The following is a 17,848-nucleotide window of genomic DNA, read 5'->3' as shown; positions in this document are numbered from 1 at the left end:
CAGAGCCAGTACTTTTTAGACTCATGTAATATAGAACAAGGAGACTGAGAAGGGCCTTTCTTTTTTATTAAATTTTTTTTTCAACGTTTTTTATTTTATTTTTTGGGACAGAGAGAGACAGAGCATGAACGGGGGAGGGGCAGAGAGAGAGGGAGACACAGAATCGGAAACAGGCTCCAGGCTCCGAGCCATCAGCCCAGAGCCCGACGCGGGGCTCGAACTCACGGACCGCGAGATCGTGACCTGGCTGAAGTCGGACGCTTAACCGACTGCGCCACCCAGGCGCCCCTGGGAAGGGCCTTTCTAATGTAAAGTATATATACTCTGAGACATAACAAGAGGTTTTGTTCCCATGTTTCTAGCTGTTCTGAAGGATGATTTCTGTCTGACTTTTGAAAAACATCAGATGTTCTTACTTAAAGTGTGTTAACAGAATGGAAGGAGTACAGTATTTTACACATTCTATTCAAAGACTTATAACCCTGGAATTCCAACAGCATCATCAGTGGAATAAAGAGGCAGCTCTGAACCTAAGCTGAGAAAGTCAGGGAAGAGTACCTCCTTTTGAAGCTTCTTCGATTTTCAGTTTAAATTTTTTTTTAAGTTTATTTATTTTGAGAGAGAGCAAACACACGTGCGCACACGAGGGGAAGGGCAGAGAGAGAGGCGGAGAAAGAATCCCAAGCAGGCTCTGCACTGCTGAACTCAAACCACTCACAGACCATGAAATCATGATTTGAGCCAAAATCAAGAGTTGGAGGCTTAAGTGACTGAGCCACCCAGGAGCCCCTGATTCTCAGTTTTCTAACTAAACGAACTCTGACAGTGACTATTAAAGGTAATAACTAAAACATTAACAACTGAGGGCCTCTGACTGGCTCAGTGAGTAAAGCACATGACTCTTGATCTTGGGGTCATGAGTTTGAGCCCCATGTTGGGGGTACAGTTTACTTAAAAAAAAAAAGTCAATAATTTGTTTAAACACATACACACAAAAAGTTAAAAATAAAGAGTGCAGTAGAACTTTTAGTTGTTTCTATAATTGTGACCTCACATAAAAATCAGTGAATGTATTGAACAATTTTAAATCAATATATAAAAAATCAATAAATGTATTAATGATCATTTAAAATTTTCTGTATAACAAACATAAGAAATTCAAGTCTAGATCCATCCTGGAGATAAAAAACCAGCCAAATTAAAAGCAGGATCAATAAAATTTTGTATTTTAAAGGTCAAGTTTTTCTAAGTCTTTAGAGATATCCTTGAATTAAAATATGAATGTTAAGACTCAACTTTTAATTCACAGCTCTTTCTCAACTTACGACAAGGTATGTCCTAATAATCCCATCATAAATTGAAAATATTTTAAGCTGAAATGCATTTAATACACATGACCTATCCAACATCATGGCTTAGGCCAGTCTACCTTAAACATGTTCAGAACACTCACATTAGCCTACAGTTGGGCAAAATGATCTAACACAAAGCCTACTTTATAAAAGTGCTGAATATCTCGCATAATTTACTGAATACTGTACTGAAAGTCAGTAACAGAATGGTTGTTTGGGTACAGGATAATTTTAAGTGTATGGGTTGTTTACTCTTGTGATCACATGGCTGACTGTGAGCTGTGGTTCACGGCCAGAGCCCAGCATCATGACAAGAGTACTGCATATCATTAGCCCAGGATAAGATCAAAATTTGACATACAATTTCTATTGAATGGGTATCACTTCTGTATCATTATAAAGCTGAAAAATCCTACATCAAACTATCCAAAGTCAGGGACTGTCTATGGTTTCTATAAAAAGAAAGGAGCAGCGCCTGGCTAGCTCAGTTGGTAGAGCACTCAACTCTTGAGCTTGGGATTCTGAGTTCAAGCCCCACTCTGGGCATAGAGCTTATTTAATTAAAAAAAAGAAAAGAAAAGAAAAAGGAAGGATAAGTGAGAGAAGATTAAAAAGACGAAAACAAGTCCTCCTGCATAAATCAAGGAAGGCTTCATCTTACTGAACTCAGTAAGAGAATAGATTTCATGTATATGCCTTATGAATTAAAAAAAACTTAGATATATAATAATCACCAAAATATCAGCCTCTAACTTCAGAGTTCCTATATTGTATGGTATAAAAAGGAAGTACAGAATAATGGTTACAAGTGTAGGCTTGGGACTCTGACCGAGTTCAAACTGTTCTTTCCCTTACTAGCTGTGTTATTTCAGGTATGTTACTCATCTATATAATAGTGCCTACCTCAAAGGTCCTTTAATCCTCACAAGGATTAAATGAAAATAAAATATAAAAAGTGCTTAGCAAGTTTCTGGCTCAAAGAAGTACTCAATAAGGGGTAGCCATCATTATTACCATTATTATTACTATGTTCATGTTTAAGAACATGAGACTGTAGAAATGTTTATATTTAAACAAATGAAGTTATGGGAAAACAGTTACAGTTAAACCAATGTGCTCACCAGAAAAGCATGTAAACTCTGTCTCACCTTATATTTATTGCTATGCTTAATAAAACACAAGATTGTTATTTAATTAGAACTCTAAATACATATAGTATGATTCAATTTACATCTACTAAAATAGAAAAATCTATTCTGTAGAATATTCAAAAGGCTGTACATGTGTTTTGTGTTAAGATGCCTTAAGGTTTTATATCCAGTATACCAATCAACAGGAAAATGGAGGATGCATACATTCAAGTCCATTGCTAGCCATGGGATCTATGGCATAGCTAAGGAATGGGTTTTTTTAGAACTGATAGTGGCTTTATTAGGAACTACTTACAAATGAAAATATACCTCTCCAAGCATGAGTAGATCAGAAAGAACCCTTCTTTGAGGGAGTCCTCTACTGTGCTGCTATAGTAATAACTGGATAGTGGGACTTGATCTGGGATATCTGCCTTTAATAATTGCTCTGGTTTAGGGTGGAGTTCTCATTGAAGTATATTTTCTAAAACTTTGTTTTTCAGTAATTGTAAATTCACAGGTAGCTGCAAAAAAATGTACAGGAAGGTCGTTTGCCCAGCTTCCCCCAATATTAACATCTTAAATAACTATAGTACAATATCAATACCAGGAAACAGACAATGGTACAAACCAGAGCTTATTCATATTTTACCAGTTATACGTGTATATATTTGTGACAGTATGTGTATAGTTCTATGCTATTTTATGAAATGTATAGCTTCATGTGACTACCACCACAACCAAGATATTTAACTGTACCATCACCACAATATTCCTTTTGTGCTACCCCTATACAGCCATACTCACCTCTTTTCCCCACCCCTAATCCCTGGCACCACTAAACTGTTCCCTATCCCTATATGTTACTTCTTGAATGTTAAATAAATGGAATCATTTTGAACCTGGCTTTTTTCACTCAGCATTATTTTAAAGGAATATATATTGCTTAGTACAGATATCACAAAACACTTTAGTTCTTGCCTCAAAATATTCTAGCCTACAACTGGCCTAAGGAAAAATAGCTGTTAAATAAAATGATTAAAGCTGAATGTGACCAAACCACACAACACAATCACTGATTGATTAGTTTCAAAATTAGCAGGCAGGCAATTATTCTAATTTTATGTCTGAACACCAAATTAGTTTATAAAATGAGAGTATTCCTTAATAGTGTATCCTAATAAAACCACAATTACCATTAGTTTTAAATGTAGGAAGATAAAAATTACTGCCTGTAAGGGCTTTTATCTTAAAGAAAAAATAACTCAAGTTATAAATCGGCTCAAATGTAAACACTCCAACTGTTCCTAAAAGTGTAAAAACTGCCACTGTACCACAATCTTTCAAAATAGGTTTTATACCAAAAATCTCAGAGAATTAACTTTTCAGAAAACCTGGAGTAATAGTTCCTTGCAAATGTTTCACTTAATTCGACAAACATGTTTTGAGAGCCTACTAGGTATATAGCACTGAAAGTGAGAGAGGAGCCATATTTGGTTAACACCTTAGTTTTTTATGTCTAATCTAAGAGTTAGTAGGTTCCTATTAACTTTAATTCCAAATAAGAAATTAAGAAATGAACATGAAGACAAATGAGATAAAATGCCAGGTCCATTTTATATATACTAGTAATATATAACAATATATTCTTTCTACACAGACACACAGACACACACACACACACACACACACACACACACACACACAGAGAGAGAGAGAGTAAAGATGTGATTATCAAGTACAGGCACCCATAAACTGAAGAATTAAGAAAAACACTGCAACTGGATATTCTTAGTCTTTAGTACTTCATTGTTCTGTGTAGATAATAAAAATTATTTAATCAATCTAATGTTTGTCTCAGTAAGCTGCAGACAGATATGATCTAATTAAAAGGGAGATGGGTTTTTTTTTTTTTTAATGTTTATTTTTTAGTGAGAGAGAGAGTGTGTGTGTGATCAGGGAAGGGGCAGAGAGAGAGACACAATCTGAAACAGGCTCTAGGCTCCAAGCTGTCAGCACAGAGCCTGATGCGAGGCTCAAATTCACGGACTGTGAGATCATGACCTGAGCTGAAGTTGGATGCTTAACCAACTGAGCCATGCAGGCACCCCATACAAAAGGGAGATGGTTTTAAACACCTTCACAATCAGTTCAGATAAATGCAAAAGAAACCGTATGTCTGTGCCTTTCTTAGCTCACTACACATGTTTAGATGGTTTGTCTCCTGGGCTGTGAGAACTACCAGAAGAGAAATAGCTTTATACTATGGTTTAATGACACTGAGAAAGAAATAAGATACTGGACACATTAATTTATATTATTGAATTACCTTTCTTCAGTCACAAAATTTTTAAAAATTAAAAATTCAGAAAAGTGTTCTGAATTTTTCTTTTTTGGGGGGAGAAATCAATCTATTTTTCCATAAGTAATAAATCACAATTTAAAAATCACATATGGACTTCTTTATGAAATAAGAGGTTTACCTATCCACTTATCCAAAACAGTTCTCAGCTAAAGAAAAAACAGTTCAAGAATCAATCCTTCTTTTTAAACACATTTTTTAAAAATCTTCATTTATTTTTGAGAGAAAGCGTGTGAGCAGGGAGGAGCAGAGAGAGAGGGAGACACAGAATCTGAAGCAGGCTCCAGGCTCTGAGCTGTCAGCACAGAGTGCGAAGTAGGGCTGGAACTCCCGAACTGCGCGATCATGACCTGAGCCAAAGTCGGACGCCCAAGTGACTGAGCCACCCAGGTGCCCCAAGAATCAATCCTTCTTCAAGTGGCTTATCGCTACAATTTTCAATTGTGCTCTGAAAACTTAGAAATGATAACTTCCTGTTCTTCATTTTTTAAACTATGTTTTCTTTTTTTAACATTTATTTATTATTGAGAGACAGAGACAGAGCATGAGTGGGGGAGGGGCAGAGATAGAGGGAGACACAGAATCTCAAGCAGGCTCCAGGCTCTGAGCTGTAAGCACAGAGCCCACTGCGGGGCTCGAACTCACAAACCAAGAGATCATGACCTGAGCCGAAGTCAGATGCTTAACCAACTGAGCCACCCAGGTGCGCCATTTTTTTTTAAACTTAACGAGATCATTTAATAAAGGGCCTGGAATTCTGCAATCTCTATTATGAGCTTTATTTGTCCACATTCATATAACTCTTTTGTAAGTACAAAAGCCTATTTAAGAGATGTAAAAAATAGACAAAATTTTTATTATATAAGCTCTGACAGAAAACATGGACATGGCTATCAACAGAAAATTTATAAAAGAGAAAATATGAATGACCATTAGCTATATGAAAAAAGTTCAATCTTATCAATAACTAAGGAGATAAAAATGAAAACATTAACTTTTATCATCAAATTAATAAGAGATTTTAAACATTTTATCATCCAATGTTGGCAAAAGCAAATATATACTCCCACATTGTGAAAATGCGTAATAGTTCCCAATTTGGCAAAATCTATTAAAAGCCTGAAAAAATATCTATTTCTTTTGACCCAGTAATTCCATTTTCAGAAGTTCATTCTATGGATAAAAAGAAAAAAAACAAAAGATGTACAAAAAGATTTAGGTGCTAGGATATTCACTGTATTATATAATGGGGTATCTACTCACACTTGTGAAAACCTTGATGCAACCTAACTTTCAACATCAGAAGATCAGTTAAGTTGTATATCCTTCTACAGTTCTGCAGAAGCTCTGCTCTAATAATCATCCCCTCTCATACTATGGCCACACTGTTTCTTGTGTCTTTTACCTTGATTAAAACCTTCTCATGAAGTCCAACAATCCCCACATCCTCATTCCCTTTGATGAACTTTAAATTCCTTGATTGAAACCAGCTTTTCCCTAATAATCCCCTTTCTTCTGAGGCTGTTCATGGCTCACATTCTTCAAATTAGGAAAACACTGTGTCATACGCTACGGGTAAAACCCCTACTCCTTTGAACTTCATGCCATATGACTGTTACCTTTATCCTTTTCTTCTCTCGATTTGTGAACCTTTATTACTTACTATCTCTGACATCTTGATTTCAGTTTTCCTCTCTACTCTACATCATGCCATCCTCCGTACAACATCCTGACCTGACCTTGTTTTCCTCAGATCCAGTAATGATGGTTTCGTTTCCTCTCTACTTAGTCACCCTATCATGGTCACTCTCGTCATTATCTGCGACTGCTGAAGCTCTGATTTGAAAATGTAAATCTGGAAAACCAACCCAACAACAACCACTATTCTTCTACCAAATTTCACTGGATATAAGATGTACATTATTTCACATTGTTACATCTCTGAAATTGGGATACACCTTGTAATCAGTGGCATCATCTAATTGCTACTGACCAAAAGGTATTCTTAATATACTTGGTATTGCCTACATATGTGTGAATATTAAAAGTGTCAGCATCAAAACCTTCAGAATGAGTACCATCAAGTGTTGGTGATGTAGCATTTCTTAAAATTATGCAATTATGTAGAGATAATTTACTTTGGACTCCCACTTGGGATTATTATTTAACAGGCCTTCTTCACCATCTCCAAACACCCTCTTTATGACCACTAAGCTTGATGTCAGAAAGAGTGATAAATTTGGAAAAATAGTCATCAAGGAGTCTGAATGAAAAAGTAAGTTCAAAAAAGACTGATGAGGACTCACTCACATTCATTCCATGGAAAATCTGAACAAAATGACAACTCACTACCATTAAGAAAAAAATAAACAAAAAACCCTCGATCTGAAGAAGTTTTAGAGATTCCTTAACCAATTATTTTAATTCACATTTTGCTTTTTATATAAGAGTAAGCGAAGATAAAGTTTTACATCTGATTAAGACTAAAAGAATTCTTTCAATATTATATTGCATACTAAATATATAGTTAGAACTCTAACTCATAAGAAAGACTATCATAGTTTAATTGGTAGTGTTTTCTTAATGATGCATAAAAGCGCAACTTACAATGTTTCAGATTTCAATAAAATAGATAGCTCTCTTGCTCATTTATTTCCACTGTATCTTTTCTTTGATCTTATGGATGCCCTTAATCCCTTGATTTTTCTATTTTATTTTTTTTAAGTTTATTTATTTATTTTGAGAGAATGAGAGAGACATGGAAGGGTCAGAGAGAGGGAGAGAGAATCCCAAGCAAAATCCACACTGTCAGCACAGAGCCTGATGCAGGGCTCAAACTCATGAACGATGAGATTATGACCTGAACCAAGAGCTGAGCTGAAACCAAGATTCAGATACTTAACCAACTGAGCCACCCAGATGCCCCTTCTTTGTTTTTGAAGTTTACTCTTGCCAATAATCTTAACTCCCTTGCAACACTGCCCATCTTCTGCACCTACTTGATAATCACAAATCTTGAATGCATGCAACCATCTGCTGTCTACAGTAAGGCAACCAAACATTCCTGGAAAATATAATTTCTTAGCTTCCAATTGTAACTGAGCCCTCATGCTATTTACCACTTCTCCTTTTTCACTTATCAAGTCTCTCTTCTTTCTCTACCAACTATATTCAGGTCTCTTCTCTTTTTAAACCTCCTATACTCTGTCAACTTTCCCTATACATGACAACACTACCTTTTAAAATTAAGAAAAATCATTATGTGCAAAAAATAACACATCTGTGAATTCATTACCCAGCCTAAGAAATGGAACATTATCAGTAAAGTCATTATATATCCTTCCCTAATCTCATTTCCCACCCTTTCCACCCTAAATTTTTATATCATCTCCTTGCTTTTTGTTAGTTTTGCTACATATGTATTTAAGGAGATCAGGACAAGGCCACCCCAAAATATGCTGCTTTGGCATATTATTTTGAGTTGAAGACACTTGAAAAACAGCCAATGCAAGGACACTATGACCTTCCTTTTTCTTCCTAAAAGCAGGAGATAAAATTCCCATGTGAAAGGTGCCTTCTCTGTACTAGAAGGAAGAAGCACACTTATCACCCAAGATGGGGAGTCAAGATCAAGAGACATCTACATAAACATATCTTGTTAAAATAACTATCTTCCTTTAGTCTACCCACTTATTTTGGTTACTTTCCCACAATTTCTACTTTGTTCAACCTAGTATATAAGCACTTAGGCCTAATCACTTCTTTGGGTCTTCATTTTTCTTGTGAACTTTGCTTTTCTCCTGTTAATCTGTCTTGTGTCCAGAGACTCTATGATAGTAAAGTAATAGTTTACCTCCCTTTCAGCATATCTCTAAATGATGCTGATTTTGCATGATCTGAACTTTTATACATTCTCCTGCTGATGAACATTTGGGTTATTTCCCACCCCCTTCAAAGAAAGCAGCTATGAACATTGTTGTCCATGTGTCCTGATACACGTGTACCCATTTAGAACTGCTACCATGTACAGCATGTTGTAGGGCATGGATCTTCAATTTCACTAAATGCTGACAAATTGTTCTCCAAAGTGGTCTAACCAATTCAAGCTTCCACTTACAGTGTATAAATTCCCATTACTTTATTTTTGTGAACATTTTATACTGTCCATATTTTTCTATATTTCTAAATGGTCTAAAGGAATATGTATTTTTTATGTAACCAGGAGTGACTATAATTATTATGAAACCAGAAGTTATTCTAATTTATTAAGTAACAAAAGCAACTTTAAGATCCTACTCAGAACTTAAAGTTAATTATGCTTAGTATCCACCAGTTGTGGAATATAAAGTGCCATCTGCCTTTGTGTGGTCAGTTTCTAATTCTACACCTTCAGTAAGTACTTAATGTTGCTAGGTCACTCTATGCCAAAGAGAGAATTGAGAGTACACTCTAGGCTTCAGAGAACTTCTTGTCTAGTTAAGGAGACAACTAAACAATACTTTTATGTAACTAAAGAACAATTAACACCAACCTAACAGCATTTATTCATTCACTGAAGTACTTTCTGAACACATACCATGTGCAAGGCACTATTCAAGGTACTGATGAAAAAACAATAAAATAAAGCCCCTGTCCTCAATGAACTTATAAGGAATAACAGACTAGTAAAATTTATGTCAGATATATTGCACTCTATGCAGAAAAACAATCAAAGAAAGGTACAGAGACTAAGGAGAGGACTGAATTTAACATAGGACACTCAAGGAAGGTTTCAATGAGAAGGTGCCATTTGAATCAAGACCTGTAAAGTTAAGAAAACAAGTCATAATGAGATCTAGAGAACAGCTTTTCAGGCATTGAGAATAAGCAAAAGCATGGCTAACATGTCCAAAGAAGTGGGCATGGATGGAATACAGTGAATGGAAAAAATACTACCAGTATTAAGAATTCAGAGGAGGGGAAATCATGGTCTGAGAGAGTCAAAGAAGAATCTATGGAGGAGGAAAGCCTAAGACAAATTTAGAAAGATGGGTAACAGAAAAAAAAGGTTGTATTATATAAAGGAAACCCTACAAAGATATATCATGACATAAACATAGCAAGAAAGAATGAAGAGATCAACATGATTATAGCAAATGACTTCTGCATGGGTGCTAAGGGCTAAAATTGGACTCAGACTATATCATAAAAACAAGAACCGTAAGAGCGATGCAAAGACAAAAAAGAAGTTTTAAATTTTTTTAACTTAATGAAAAGTCATTTAGAAAAATGATCTGGAATCAATGTAATACGGATAATAGGAAGTTAGACTAGGGGCAGAGAAGTTATAAGACTATGGCACACGGGAACAGATAAATGGGATAAACTAGGTCCAAAATATAAACAACTTGGAAATAGATGGACAGAATGAATGCAGAAAACAGGGTCAAACTTGTATTAAAGTTTCTAAGCTAGGAAACTGCAGAAACAGTAATCAGAGATAAAATGACACATATGTTACAGAGATCATTTCATCCAGAGCAGTGTGTTTAGAATGGTTACAAAATGAAAAGTTAAACTCCTTATCCAAAAAAGATATGAATGTACATTTTTTTTAAACTTACATAATAGTTCTCCATTGAGAACTCAATTATACCTCCTATACAGGACATGATCCTCAATTTTACCTCCTTAAAATGCTTTATCACATCATAAATGGAGAACTTATTTATTCTACGTTATTCTCTAGTATCTATACATTTAGATTTTAAAGAATAGGCAAAGAACCTAGAAATGTATTCATTTGAAACAATTCCTTAGGAAGGCAAGTTTTAAATCATTGGAAATATGATACACATTATTTAATAAAATGATGTGGAGACAACTGTCCAGCCTTCTGAAGGAAAAATTAAAACTGTTTTCTTCCCTCACCTCATTCTTTATAACAAACACCAAAATACATTCCAGGCCTTATTAAACATTTAAAGGTAAATACAAGTTGCAGAACATTAAGAGAAGAAAATGTTTTATTAAAAGGTAAAATGACAGTATGTCTATACAAATGACTTAGAGCAACTAAGACTCTCATATATCAATAGCGGAAATATAAAATGGTGCACCAACTTTGGAGAAGAATTTAGCAGTTTCTTAAAGAGTTACACATACACCTAACATGCAACCCAGCTACTCCATGCCTAGGTATTCATCCAAGAGAAATAAAAGTATATATCCATACAAAGACTCATACACAAATGTTCACAGCCATTTTACTTTTAACAGCCAAAAATGGGAAACAATCCAAATGATCAACAGGTGAACAGATAAGCTGTCATGTATTAATAGAACAGAATATTACTCAGCAAGAAAAAAGAGTGGACTACTAAAACACACAGTGAATTAACCTCAAAGTAATTATGCTGAAAGAAGCCATCCACACCCCTCAACCACAGTACATAGTGCATGATTCCATTTAAATAAATTCCTCAAAATGAAAATTATAGTTACAGAAATCAGATCAGTAGTTGCCAGGGGCTGGAGAGGGGATGGGAAGGGGCAAGAAGGAGGAACTACAAAGGGACATGAGAAAATTCTGGGGTGTGATGGGTATGTTCATTACCTTTACTGCAGTGATAGTTTCATGATATTTACTTATACTTAGCAAACTGTACACTGTAAATAGGTGCATGTATATATCAATTTTACCTCAATAAAGCTTTTTAAAATGTTTATTTGTCTTAGAGAGAGAAAGAGAGTGCAAGCAGGGAGGGGCAGAGAGAGAGGGAGACACAGAATCTGAAACAGGCTCCAAGCTTTGAGCTGTCAACAGAGCCTGACGCAGGGCTTGAACTCACTCACAAACTGCAATATCATGACCCAAGCCGAAGTTGGAAATTTAACCAACTGAGCCACCCAGGCACCCCTCAAAAAAGCTGTTTTTAAAAAGTAAAATAACATCAGGCCATACACAAAAAAACTATAGACTATTTTTACCTGTGGTGCGTAATTTTATGTTTATCTTTCATGGTGGGTAATTTTAAATAAAAAATTAAATAATAACAATTTTAATAAAATGAGCTGTGGTATTACAATTCAAAAACTTGGAAGAAGAGAGGATTTGAACCAGTGACAGGACTGAACAGTGTTTTAGAAAAGAACACCTCAATGAATTACCTCAGGAAGAACAGAAGAACATATTTAAAAATAAAGCCAAGAGCCAAAATATGTCAAACCAAGTACATACGAGGACAGGTACAGAGCAAATTCAAAGGCAGGAATCTAGTAGCAGAAGCAAATTATAATGCAACAGATGAACAGACTGACAGAGACAAGCTAAGGAACATGGTCCAAGTATACGAAGCAAATCATTCCTGGAATGCTTAAAAACACTAAGATATGAGACTGATTTTAAGAACAGAAAGCAGGGTGGCCCAAATCAGGTGGAGCTAGAGAGTGTGTAGCTAAAAATGGGTCATAGTCAAGTAGAGTGCAGAATGAACAAAAGCAGTGTAGCTGTGCACAAAAAATAGGAGCCCACAAAAAAAAATTCTCCTCAAAGTAAGGATGGCTGCTCCATCTGGCTTTCACTCCTGGTTGCTCAAAGAGAAATGGCCCTAATCCCAACAAAACACCCTTAGTAGCTTCTGAAATTTTAACTTCTCTCAGAAGTGAAGATATTTTAGTTTTAACTTGAATTATATATAAATTCACTTTCATAAACTATTTAAAAAAAAAAAGCTCCTTGAAAGCAGAGATCTTATCCTATTCAAACTTTTATCAGTAACACCCAGTATTATGTCTTCTACACATCACATGCTTAAATGATACTTAAAAGTTTTGAACAAGAAAACCATCAAAAAAAATGTGCACTGAAATCTAGATTATCCACCTACTTTTTTCAATTAAAAATTTTTTTAATATATATTTTAAGTTTATTTTGAGAGAGAATGCCACAAGGGAGGAAGAGTCAGAGAGAGAGAATCCCAAGCAGGATCTGCACTGTCAGTGCAGAACCCACGAACCGTGAGCTCATGACTTGAACCAAAGTTGGACGCTTAGCCGACTGAGCCACCCAGGTGCCCCTACATTATCCACTTTCTGAATTATCACTTAATATTCCTAAACCAGTTTCCTTCCATTGCTCAGGACATCTCTTTTTTCCTTTCCCACGTCAAGAAAATATGTGATCCCTAAATGGAAAACAACCAGTAAAAGCTTAAATAATTGGAAATGATAATTAGAAAAATTTGTGGCAAAAAAAAAAAAAAAATCTCATGTAATCAAAAGTCAAACATACATAATTTTTTAAATTAGTCATACTCAGCTTACAGTTCTTGGTAAGATACTAGGCCAAGCTCCCTCCCTTTGAAGTTGTTCTACAAGTGAGAGACTGAATATAAGAAAAAAACAAACAAAAAAACCAAAATAAACAAACAAAAAACTGAAAAATCCCTGGGAAACAAATGCTGGCTTATCAGGACAAAGGGAGGGAAAAGTAGCAACCCAGAGCTGAACAACTTTGGGGGATGGGGCTGGATGATGGGACAGCTTTTCAGAAATGTCTCTCTCCAGTCTCCGCAGGTAAAAAAAAAAAGCAATTGCTCTGAGGTAATGTCAGGGTAGTACTCCAGTTTGCCTGGGGCAGCAGACCTGATCTCTGTTTGCTGAACAAACTTCCTTGGGAGCTTGGTCTTGATAAAGAGCAAGTCTCTGATGGAGTTACTACCCTGAGGGATATAGTTACTAGGTAGATGATGCAAATGGGAAGTCCAGACTAACACTGTAGGGCTCTCTGCCCTGAGGTTCTTCTTCCTTCCTCCTGACAACCTTACCACTCCTCTCAAACAATACCAGTTAACTTAATGTAGCTGAAAATCTCAATGGAAAATGTGTTCATGTAGAAGAAAAGAAAACAAAAAAATTCAAGCATTAAAGAAGTATAAGGACAATTAAAACCTTTTTAAAGATTAAAAACAAAATATAGGGCACCTAGATGGCTCAGTCCATTAAGCAACTGACTTCAGCTCAGGTCATGATTTCTCAGCTTGTGGGTTAAAGCCCGGCATCAGGCTCGCTGCTATCCCCCACTCATGCTCTCTCTTGCTCAAAATAAACATTAAAAAAGTACAAAAAATTGTACATACATTAAAAAAAAGTTAATGACCCAGACAGAATTTATTTTTTTAAATGTTTATTTATTTTGGGGGGGGGGGGGAGGGAGAGAGAGAGAGAGAGAGAGAGAGAATGAATATGCAAGCAGGGGAGGGGCAGAGAGAGGGAGACACAGAATCCATAGCAGGCTCTAGGCTGAGCTGTCAGCACATAGCCTGACACAGGGCTCAACCTCAAAAACTGTGATATCATGACCTGAGGTGAAGTCAGATGCTTAACTGATGAGCCACCCAGGCACCCCAGAATATAATTTTTTTTTTTTAATTTTAGAGAGCGCAGGGGACGAGAGAGAGAATCCCAAGCGGGCCCCATGCCCAGCGTGGAGCCTGACACAGGGCTTGATCCCATGGCTATGGGATCATGACCTGAGCTAAAATCAAGAGTTGGATGCTTAACTGACTGAGTCACCCAGGTGGCCCCAGAGTATAAATTTTAGATGACCCTAATACATAGCCTCAGAAATGAGAGGATATGGGTAACATGAAGTATAAATAGTTTTTTAAAAAAGAAACAAGGGATGCCTGGGTGGCTCAGCCGGTTAACCATCTGACTTCAGTTCAGGTCATGATCTCTCTCACAAAATAAACATTTATAAAGGAAGATTCTCTCCCTCTACCCCTTCCCCCCTTGCTCTCGCTCAAAAAATAAAAATAGATTTAAAAAAAGATGTATAAATTAAACAGGAATACATGAATGACCAAGAATTTTCTAGAATTAAAAAATGTTAAACTGACATTGTGTTAAACTGACATTGTGTTAAACAACACAAAGTTGCTGTGTGGAATAATTTTTAAATGTTGATAGACTTTTGAACCAAAAAGTTTATATACAGATAAACTACCATCAAAAGTAAAGACCTCAGGCACATGAAGTCTTAGAAGATTTCCTGTATTAAAGGCCCTCTTTGAAAATACTCATTAAAGGAACTATTTCCAACAAGAATGATGTTGTGACATACATGAAAGTCAACAAATAATTTGGTAAAACTTATTATTATTTTTAAAAAGGAACAGAACAGGGGCACCGGCCCCTCCCCATGCTTTCTCTCTCAAAAATAAACATTTAAAGAAAAAAAAAAAAAAAGAAGTGAAATGTGTAACTTTCCAAACTATGAACAGAAAATTCAATCTATTCAATGGGAAAAGGGGGAGGGCCAGAGACAGGGAGACACAGAATCTGAAACAAGTTCCAGGCTGTGAGCTGTCAGCACAGAGATGTGGGGCTCAAACTCATGAACTGTGAGATCATGACCTGAGCCAAAGTTGGCCCCTAACTGACTGAGCCACCCACACGCCCAGCAGCATTATTCTTAATAACCAAAAAGTGGAAACAATGCAAATGCCCATCAACTGATGAATGGATAAACAAAATACAATAATATATATCCAACAACAAAATATTATTTGGCCACAGGAAGGAATGAAGTATTGACATGTGCTACAACACAGATAAACTCTGAAAGCATTATGTTATGTGAAAGAAGCCATGTTTTGTGACTATAAAAGGCCACATATTATATGAGTCCACTTACTTGAAATGTTCAGAATAGGTAAACCCATTGAGTAGGAGACAGAAAGGCAATCAGTGATTTCCAGGATCTGGGAAAGGGGCAACGGGGAATGACTGCTAACAGACAAGTTTCTTTGGGGGTGACAAAAATATTCTAAAATTAGGTAATAATAATGACTGCACTCTGTGAATATATTAACAACCAGTGAACTTTATGGCATGTGAGTTTTATCGCAATAATGTTACAAATACACATATATACACAAAGCAACAACTCTCACAAGTATAGGGACATCAACAATTTTAGATGGCAATTTTAACTTACTCTTCTCCGAAACTAATAGATCAATAGGAAAAGATTAATTACAGAAAATACAAGTAAGCTCAAACTAACAAATATATATAAAACTTACATACTGTGGAAAGTACACATGGTTTTCAAAGACACAAGAAGCATTTGCAAAAACCAACTATGTGCTGACCACAAAGTCAACAACTTCCCCTCCAAACAAACATTATATAATGTATGTTCTTTGGTCCTAACAAAAAAACTAAAAATCTGTATTAAAAACAAAACAAAACCCAGCAACAAACATTAAAAAACAAAACAAAACAAAACCTCCACCCATATGTCTAGAAACTCAAAAGCCATAGCTCTAAATCCTCAGGTTAACAAAGAAATTATAAAGGAAATTACAAAATAATTTTTTAAAAAGTACAAAAACACTAAATGACAAAATCTGTGAGACAGAATACTCAAAAAATCAAATACATTTATATGCTTATATAAGAAAAATTAAAGTTCAAGTTGAAAAAGATCACAGAAGAACTCAAGTTGAAAAAGATCATAGAAGAACTAAAAAAAAAAAAAAACAAAAACAAAGGAAACAAAGATATGGGCAGGAATCAATCAAATAGAGTATAAATCAACAAAATGCAAAAGATGAATAAAATCAGGGGCGCCTGGGTGGCTCAGTCAGTTAACCGTCTGACTTCAGCTCAGGTCATGATCTTGTGATTTGTGAGTTTGAGCTGTGTAAGGCTCTGTAATGACAGCTCAGAGCCTGGAGCCTACTTCAGATTCTGTGTCTCCCCCTCTCTCTGCCCCTCCCACACTCATGCTCTCTCAATAATTAAACATTAAAAAAATTGTTTTAATTAAAAAAATGAATAAAATCAAATGCTGGTTCTTTGAAAAGATTAATATGACAAACTTCTGGCAAGATTAATCAAGAAAAGTGAAAAGGGATGCAAGTGTGATAAATGAAAGATTTAAAAGTACTATTATGATAATGCTATGTTTACATTGTTATATGAGATTATAATATTTGTTAATAAATCTGAAAATCTAAGCAGAATGGATATACTTTCTTAAACGGTTAAAGAACCTGAATACACCAATAACCACAAAGACATCCTCTCCCAAAGAGCTATAAACCCTGACAGTTATACAAGCTGAATTCTCCCCAATTTTCAAGGAGCAAATAATCCCTATTTTCTACAATTTGTTACAGATAATAGAATACAAAGAGGGAAATATCTAACGTGTTTTATATGGCTAACATCATTCTGATTTCTAAACTAGATGATAACAAGAAAAGAATCGATAGCTATTTTGTTTTCTTAGATTCTGTGTTTGTCTATTTGGCATCCATCCACCACAAGGCCAATTACATTAACTATATTTTCTCATTTTCTGTATTCTTGATGCTCTGGCATTTGCAACCTGGCAGAGAAACTGTCTCTCCCAGGGTTGGCCATTTGTTGAAAGAGAGTGAAGGGTTCACCCAGGAATATATCTTTCACATGTAAATTAACCAACCTAGAACCCATACTCTGAATCATCTCCTTTATCTGGGTCTTATACTCCAGGAGGCACTATTTCTCAGTCCTAAGCACTAAGAGTCAGGTATCAGCAAAAGGAGGTTCCTACCAGTCAATATTCTATGTTGTCATCAGTCAAAAAGAGTTGTGAAAAACTTTGTGAGATTTAGTTAAAACATATTTACTATAATTAATGACCTCTTCCAATTATTAACTTAATTTACCAATAAAAGGAAAACTACATTTTATTCCGCTTAGAAACACAAACTTATTGGTGTGCCTGGTTGGTTAAGCATCTGACTTCGGGCCAGGTCATAATCTCACAGTTCGTTAGAGCCCTGCATCGGGCTCTGTGTTGACAGCTGTTGCCTGGAGACAGCCTACTTTGGATTTTGCATCTCTCTCTCTCTCTCTGGCCCTCCCCCACTTGCACTCTGTCTCTCTCTCTCAAAAATAAAAACATTTTTAAAAACGAAAGAAAGAAAGAAAGAAAGAAAGAAAGAAAGAAAGAAAGAAAGAAAGAA

At 35.7% G+C, this 17,848-nt stretch overlaps 1 protein-coding gene across 4 annotated transcripts in view; it reads right to left on the bottom strand.

Annotated features, from left to right (window-relative positions):
• NSRP1 (nuclear speckle splicing regulatory protein 1) overlaps positions 1–17,848 on the bottom strand; it is a 60,883-nt gene that overhangs the window by 16,647 nt on the left and 26,388 nt on the right. The window contains exon 1 of one of the 4 annotated variants that reach the window (XM_040455438.1): positions 15,523–15,837. The exons of the other annotated variants lie outside the window; for them this stretch is intronic. The gene's annotated coding sequence lies outside the window, so the exon portion shown is untranslated. Of the gene's footprint in view, positions 1–15,522; positions 15,838–17,848 lie in introns of those variants that run through there. 4 annotated transcript variants of the gene reach the window in all.

The sequence above is a fragment of the Herpailurus yagouaroundi genome, unplaced genomic scaffold (assembly GCF_014898765.1).
Source record: "Herpailurus yagouaroundi ecotype Mexico unplaced genomic scaffold, PumYag 215, whole genome shotgun sequence".
NCBI lineage: Eukaryota > Metazoa > Chordata > Mammalia > Carnivora > Felidae > Herpailurus > Herpailurus yagouaroundi.
The sequence above is the reverse complement of the archived record's forward strand: the minus strand, read 5'-3'. Positions and strand labels throughout refer to the sequence as shown.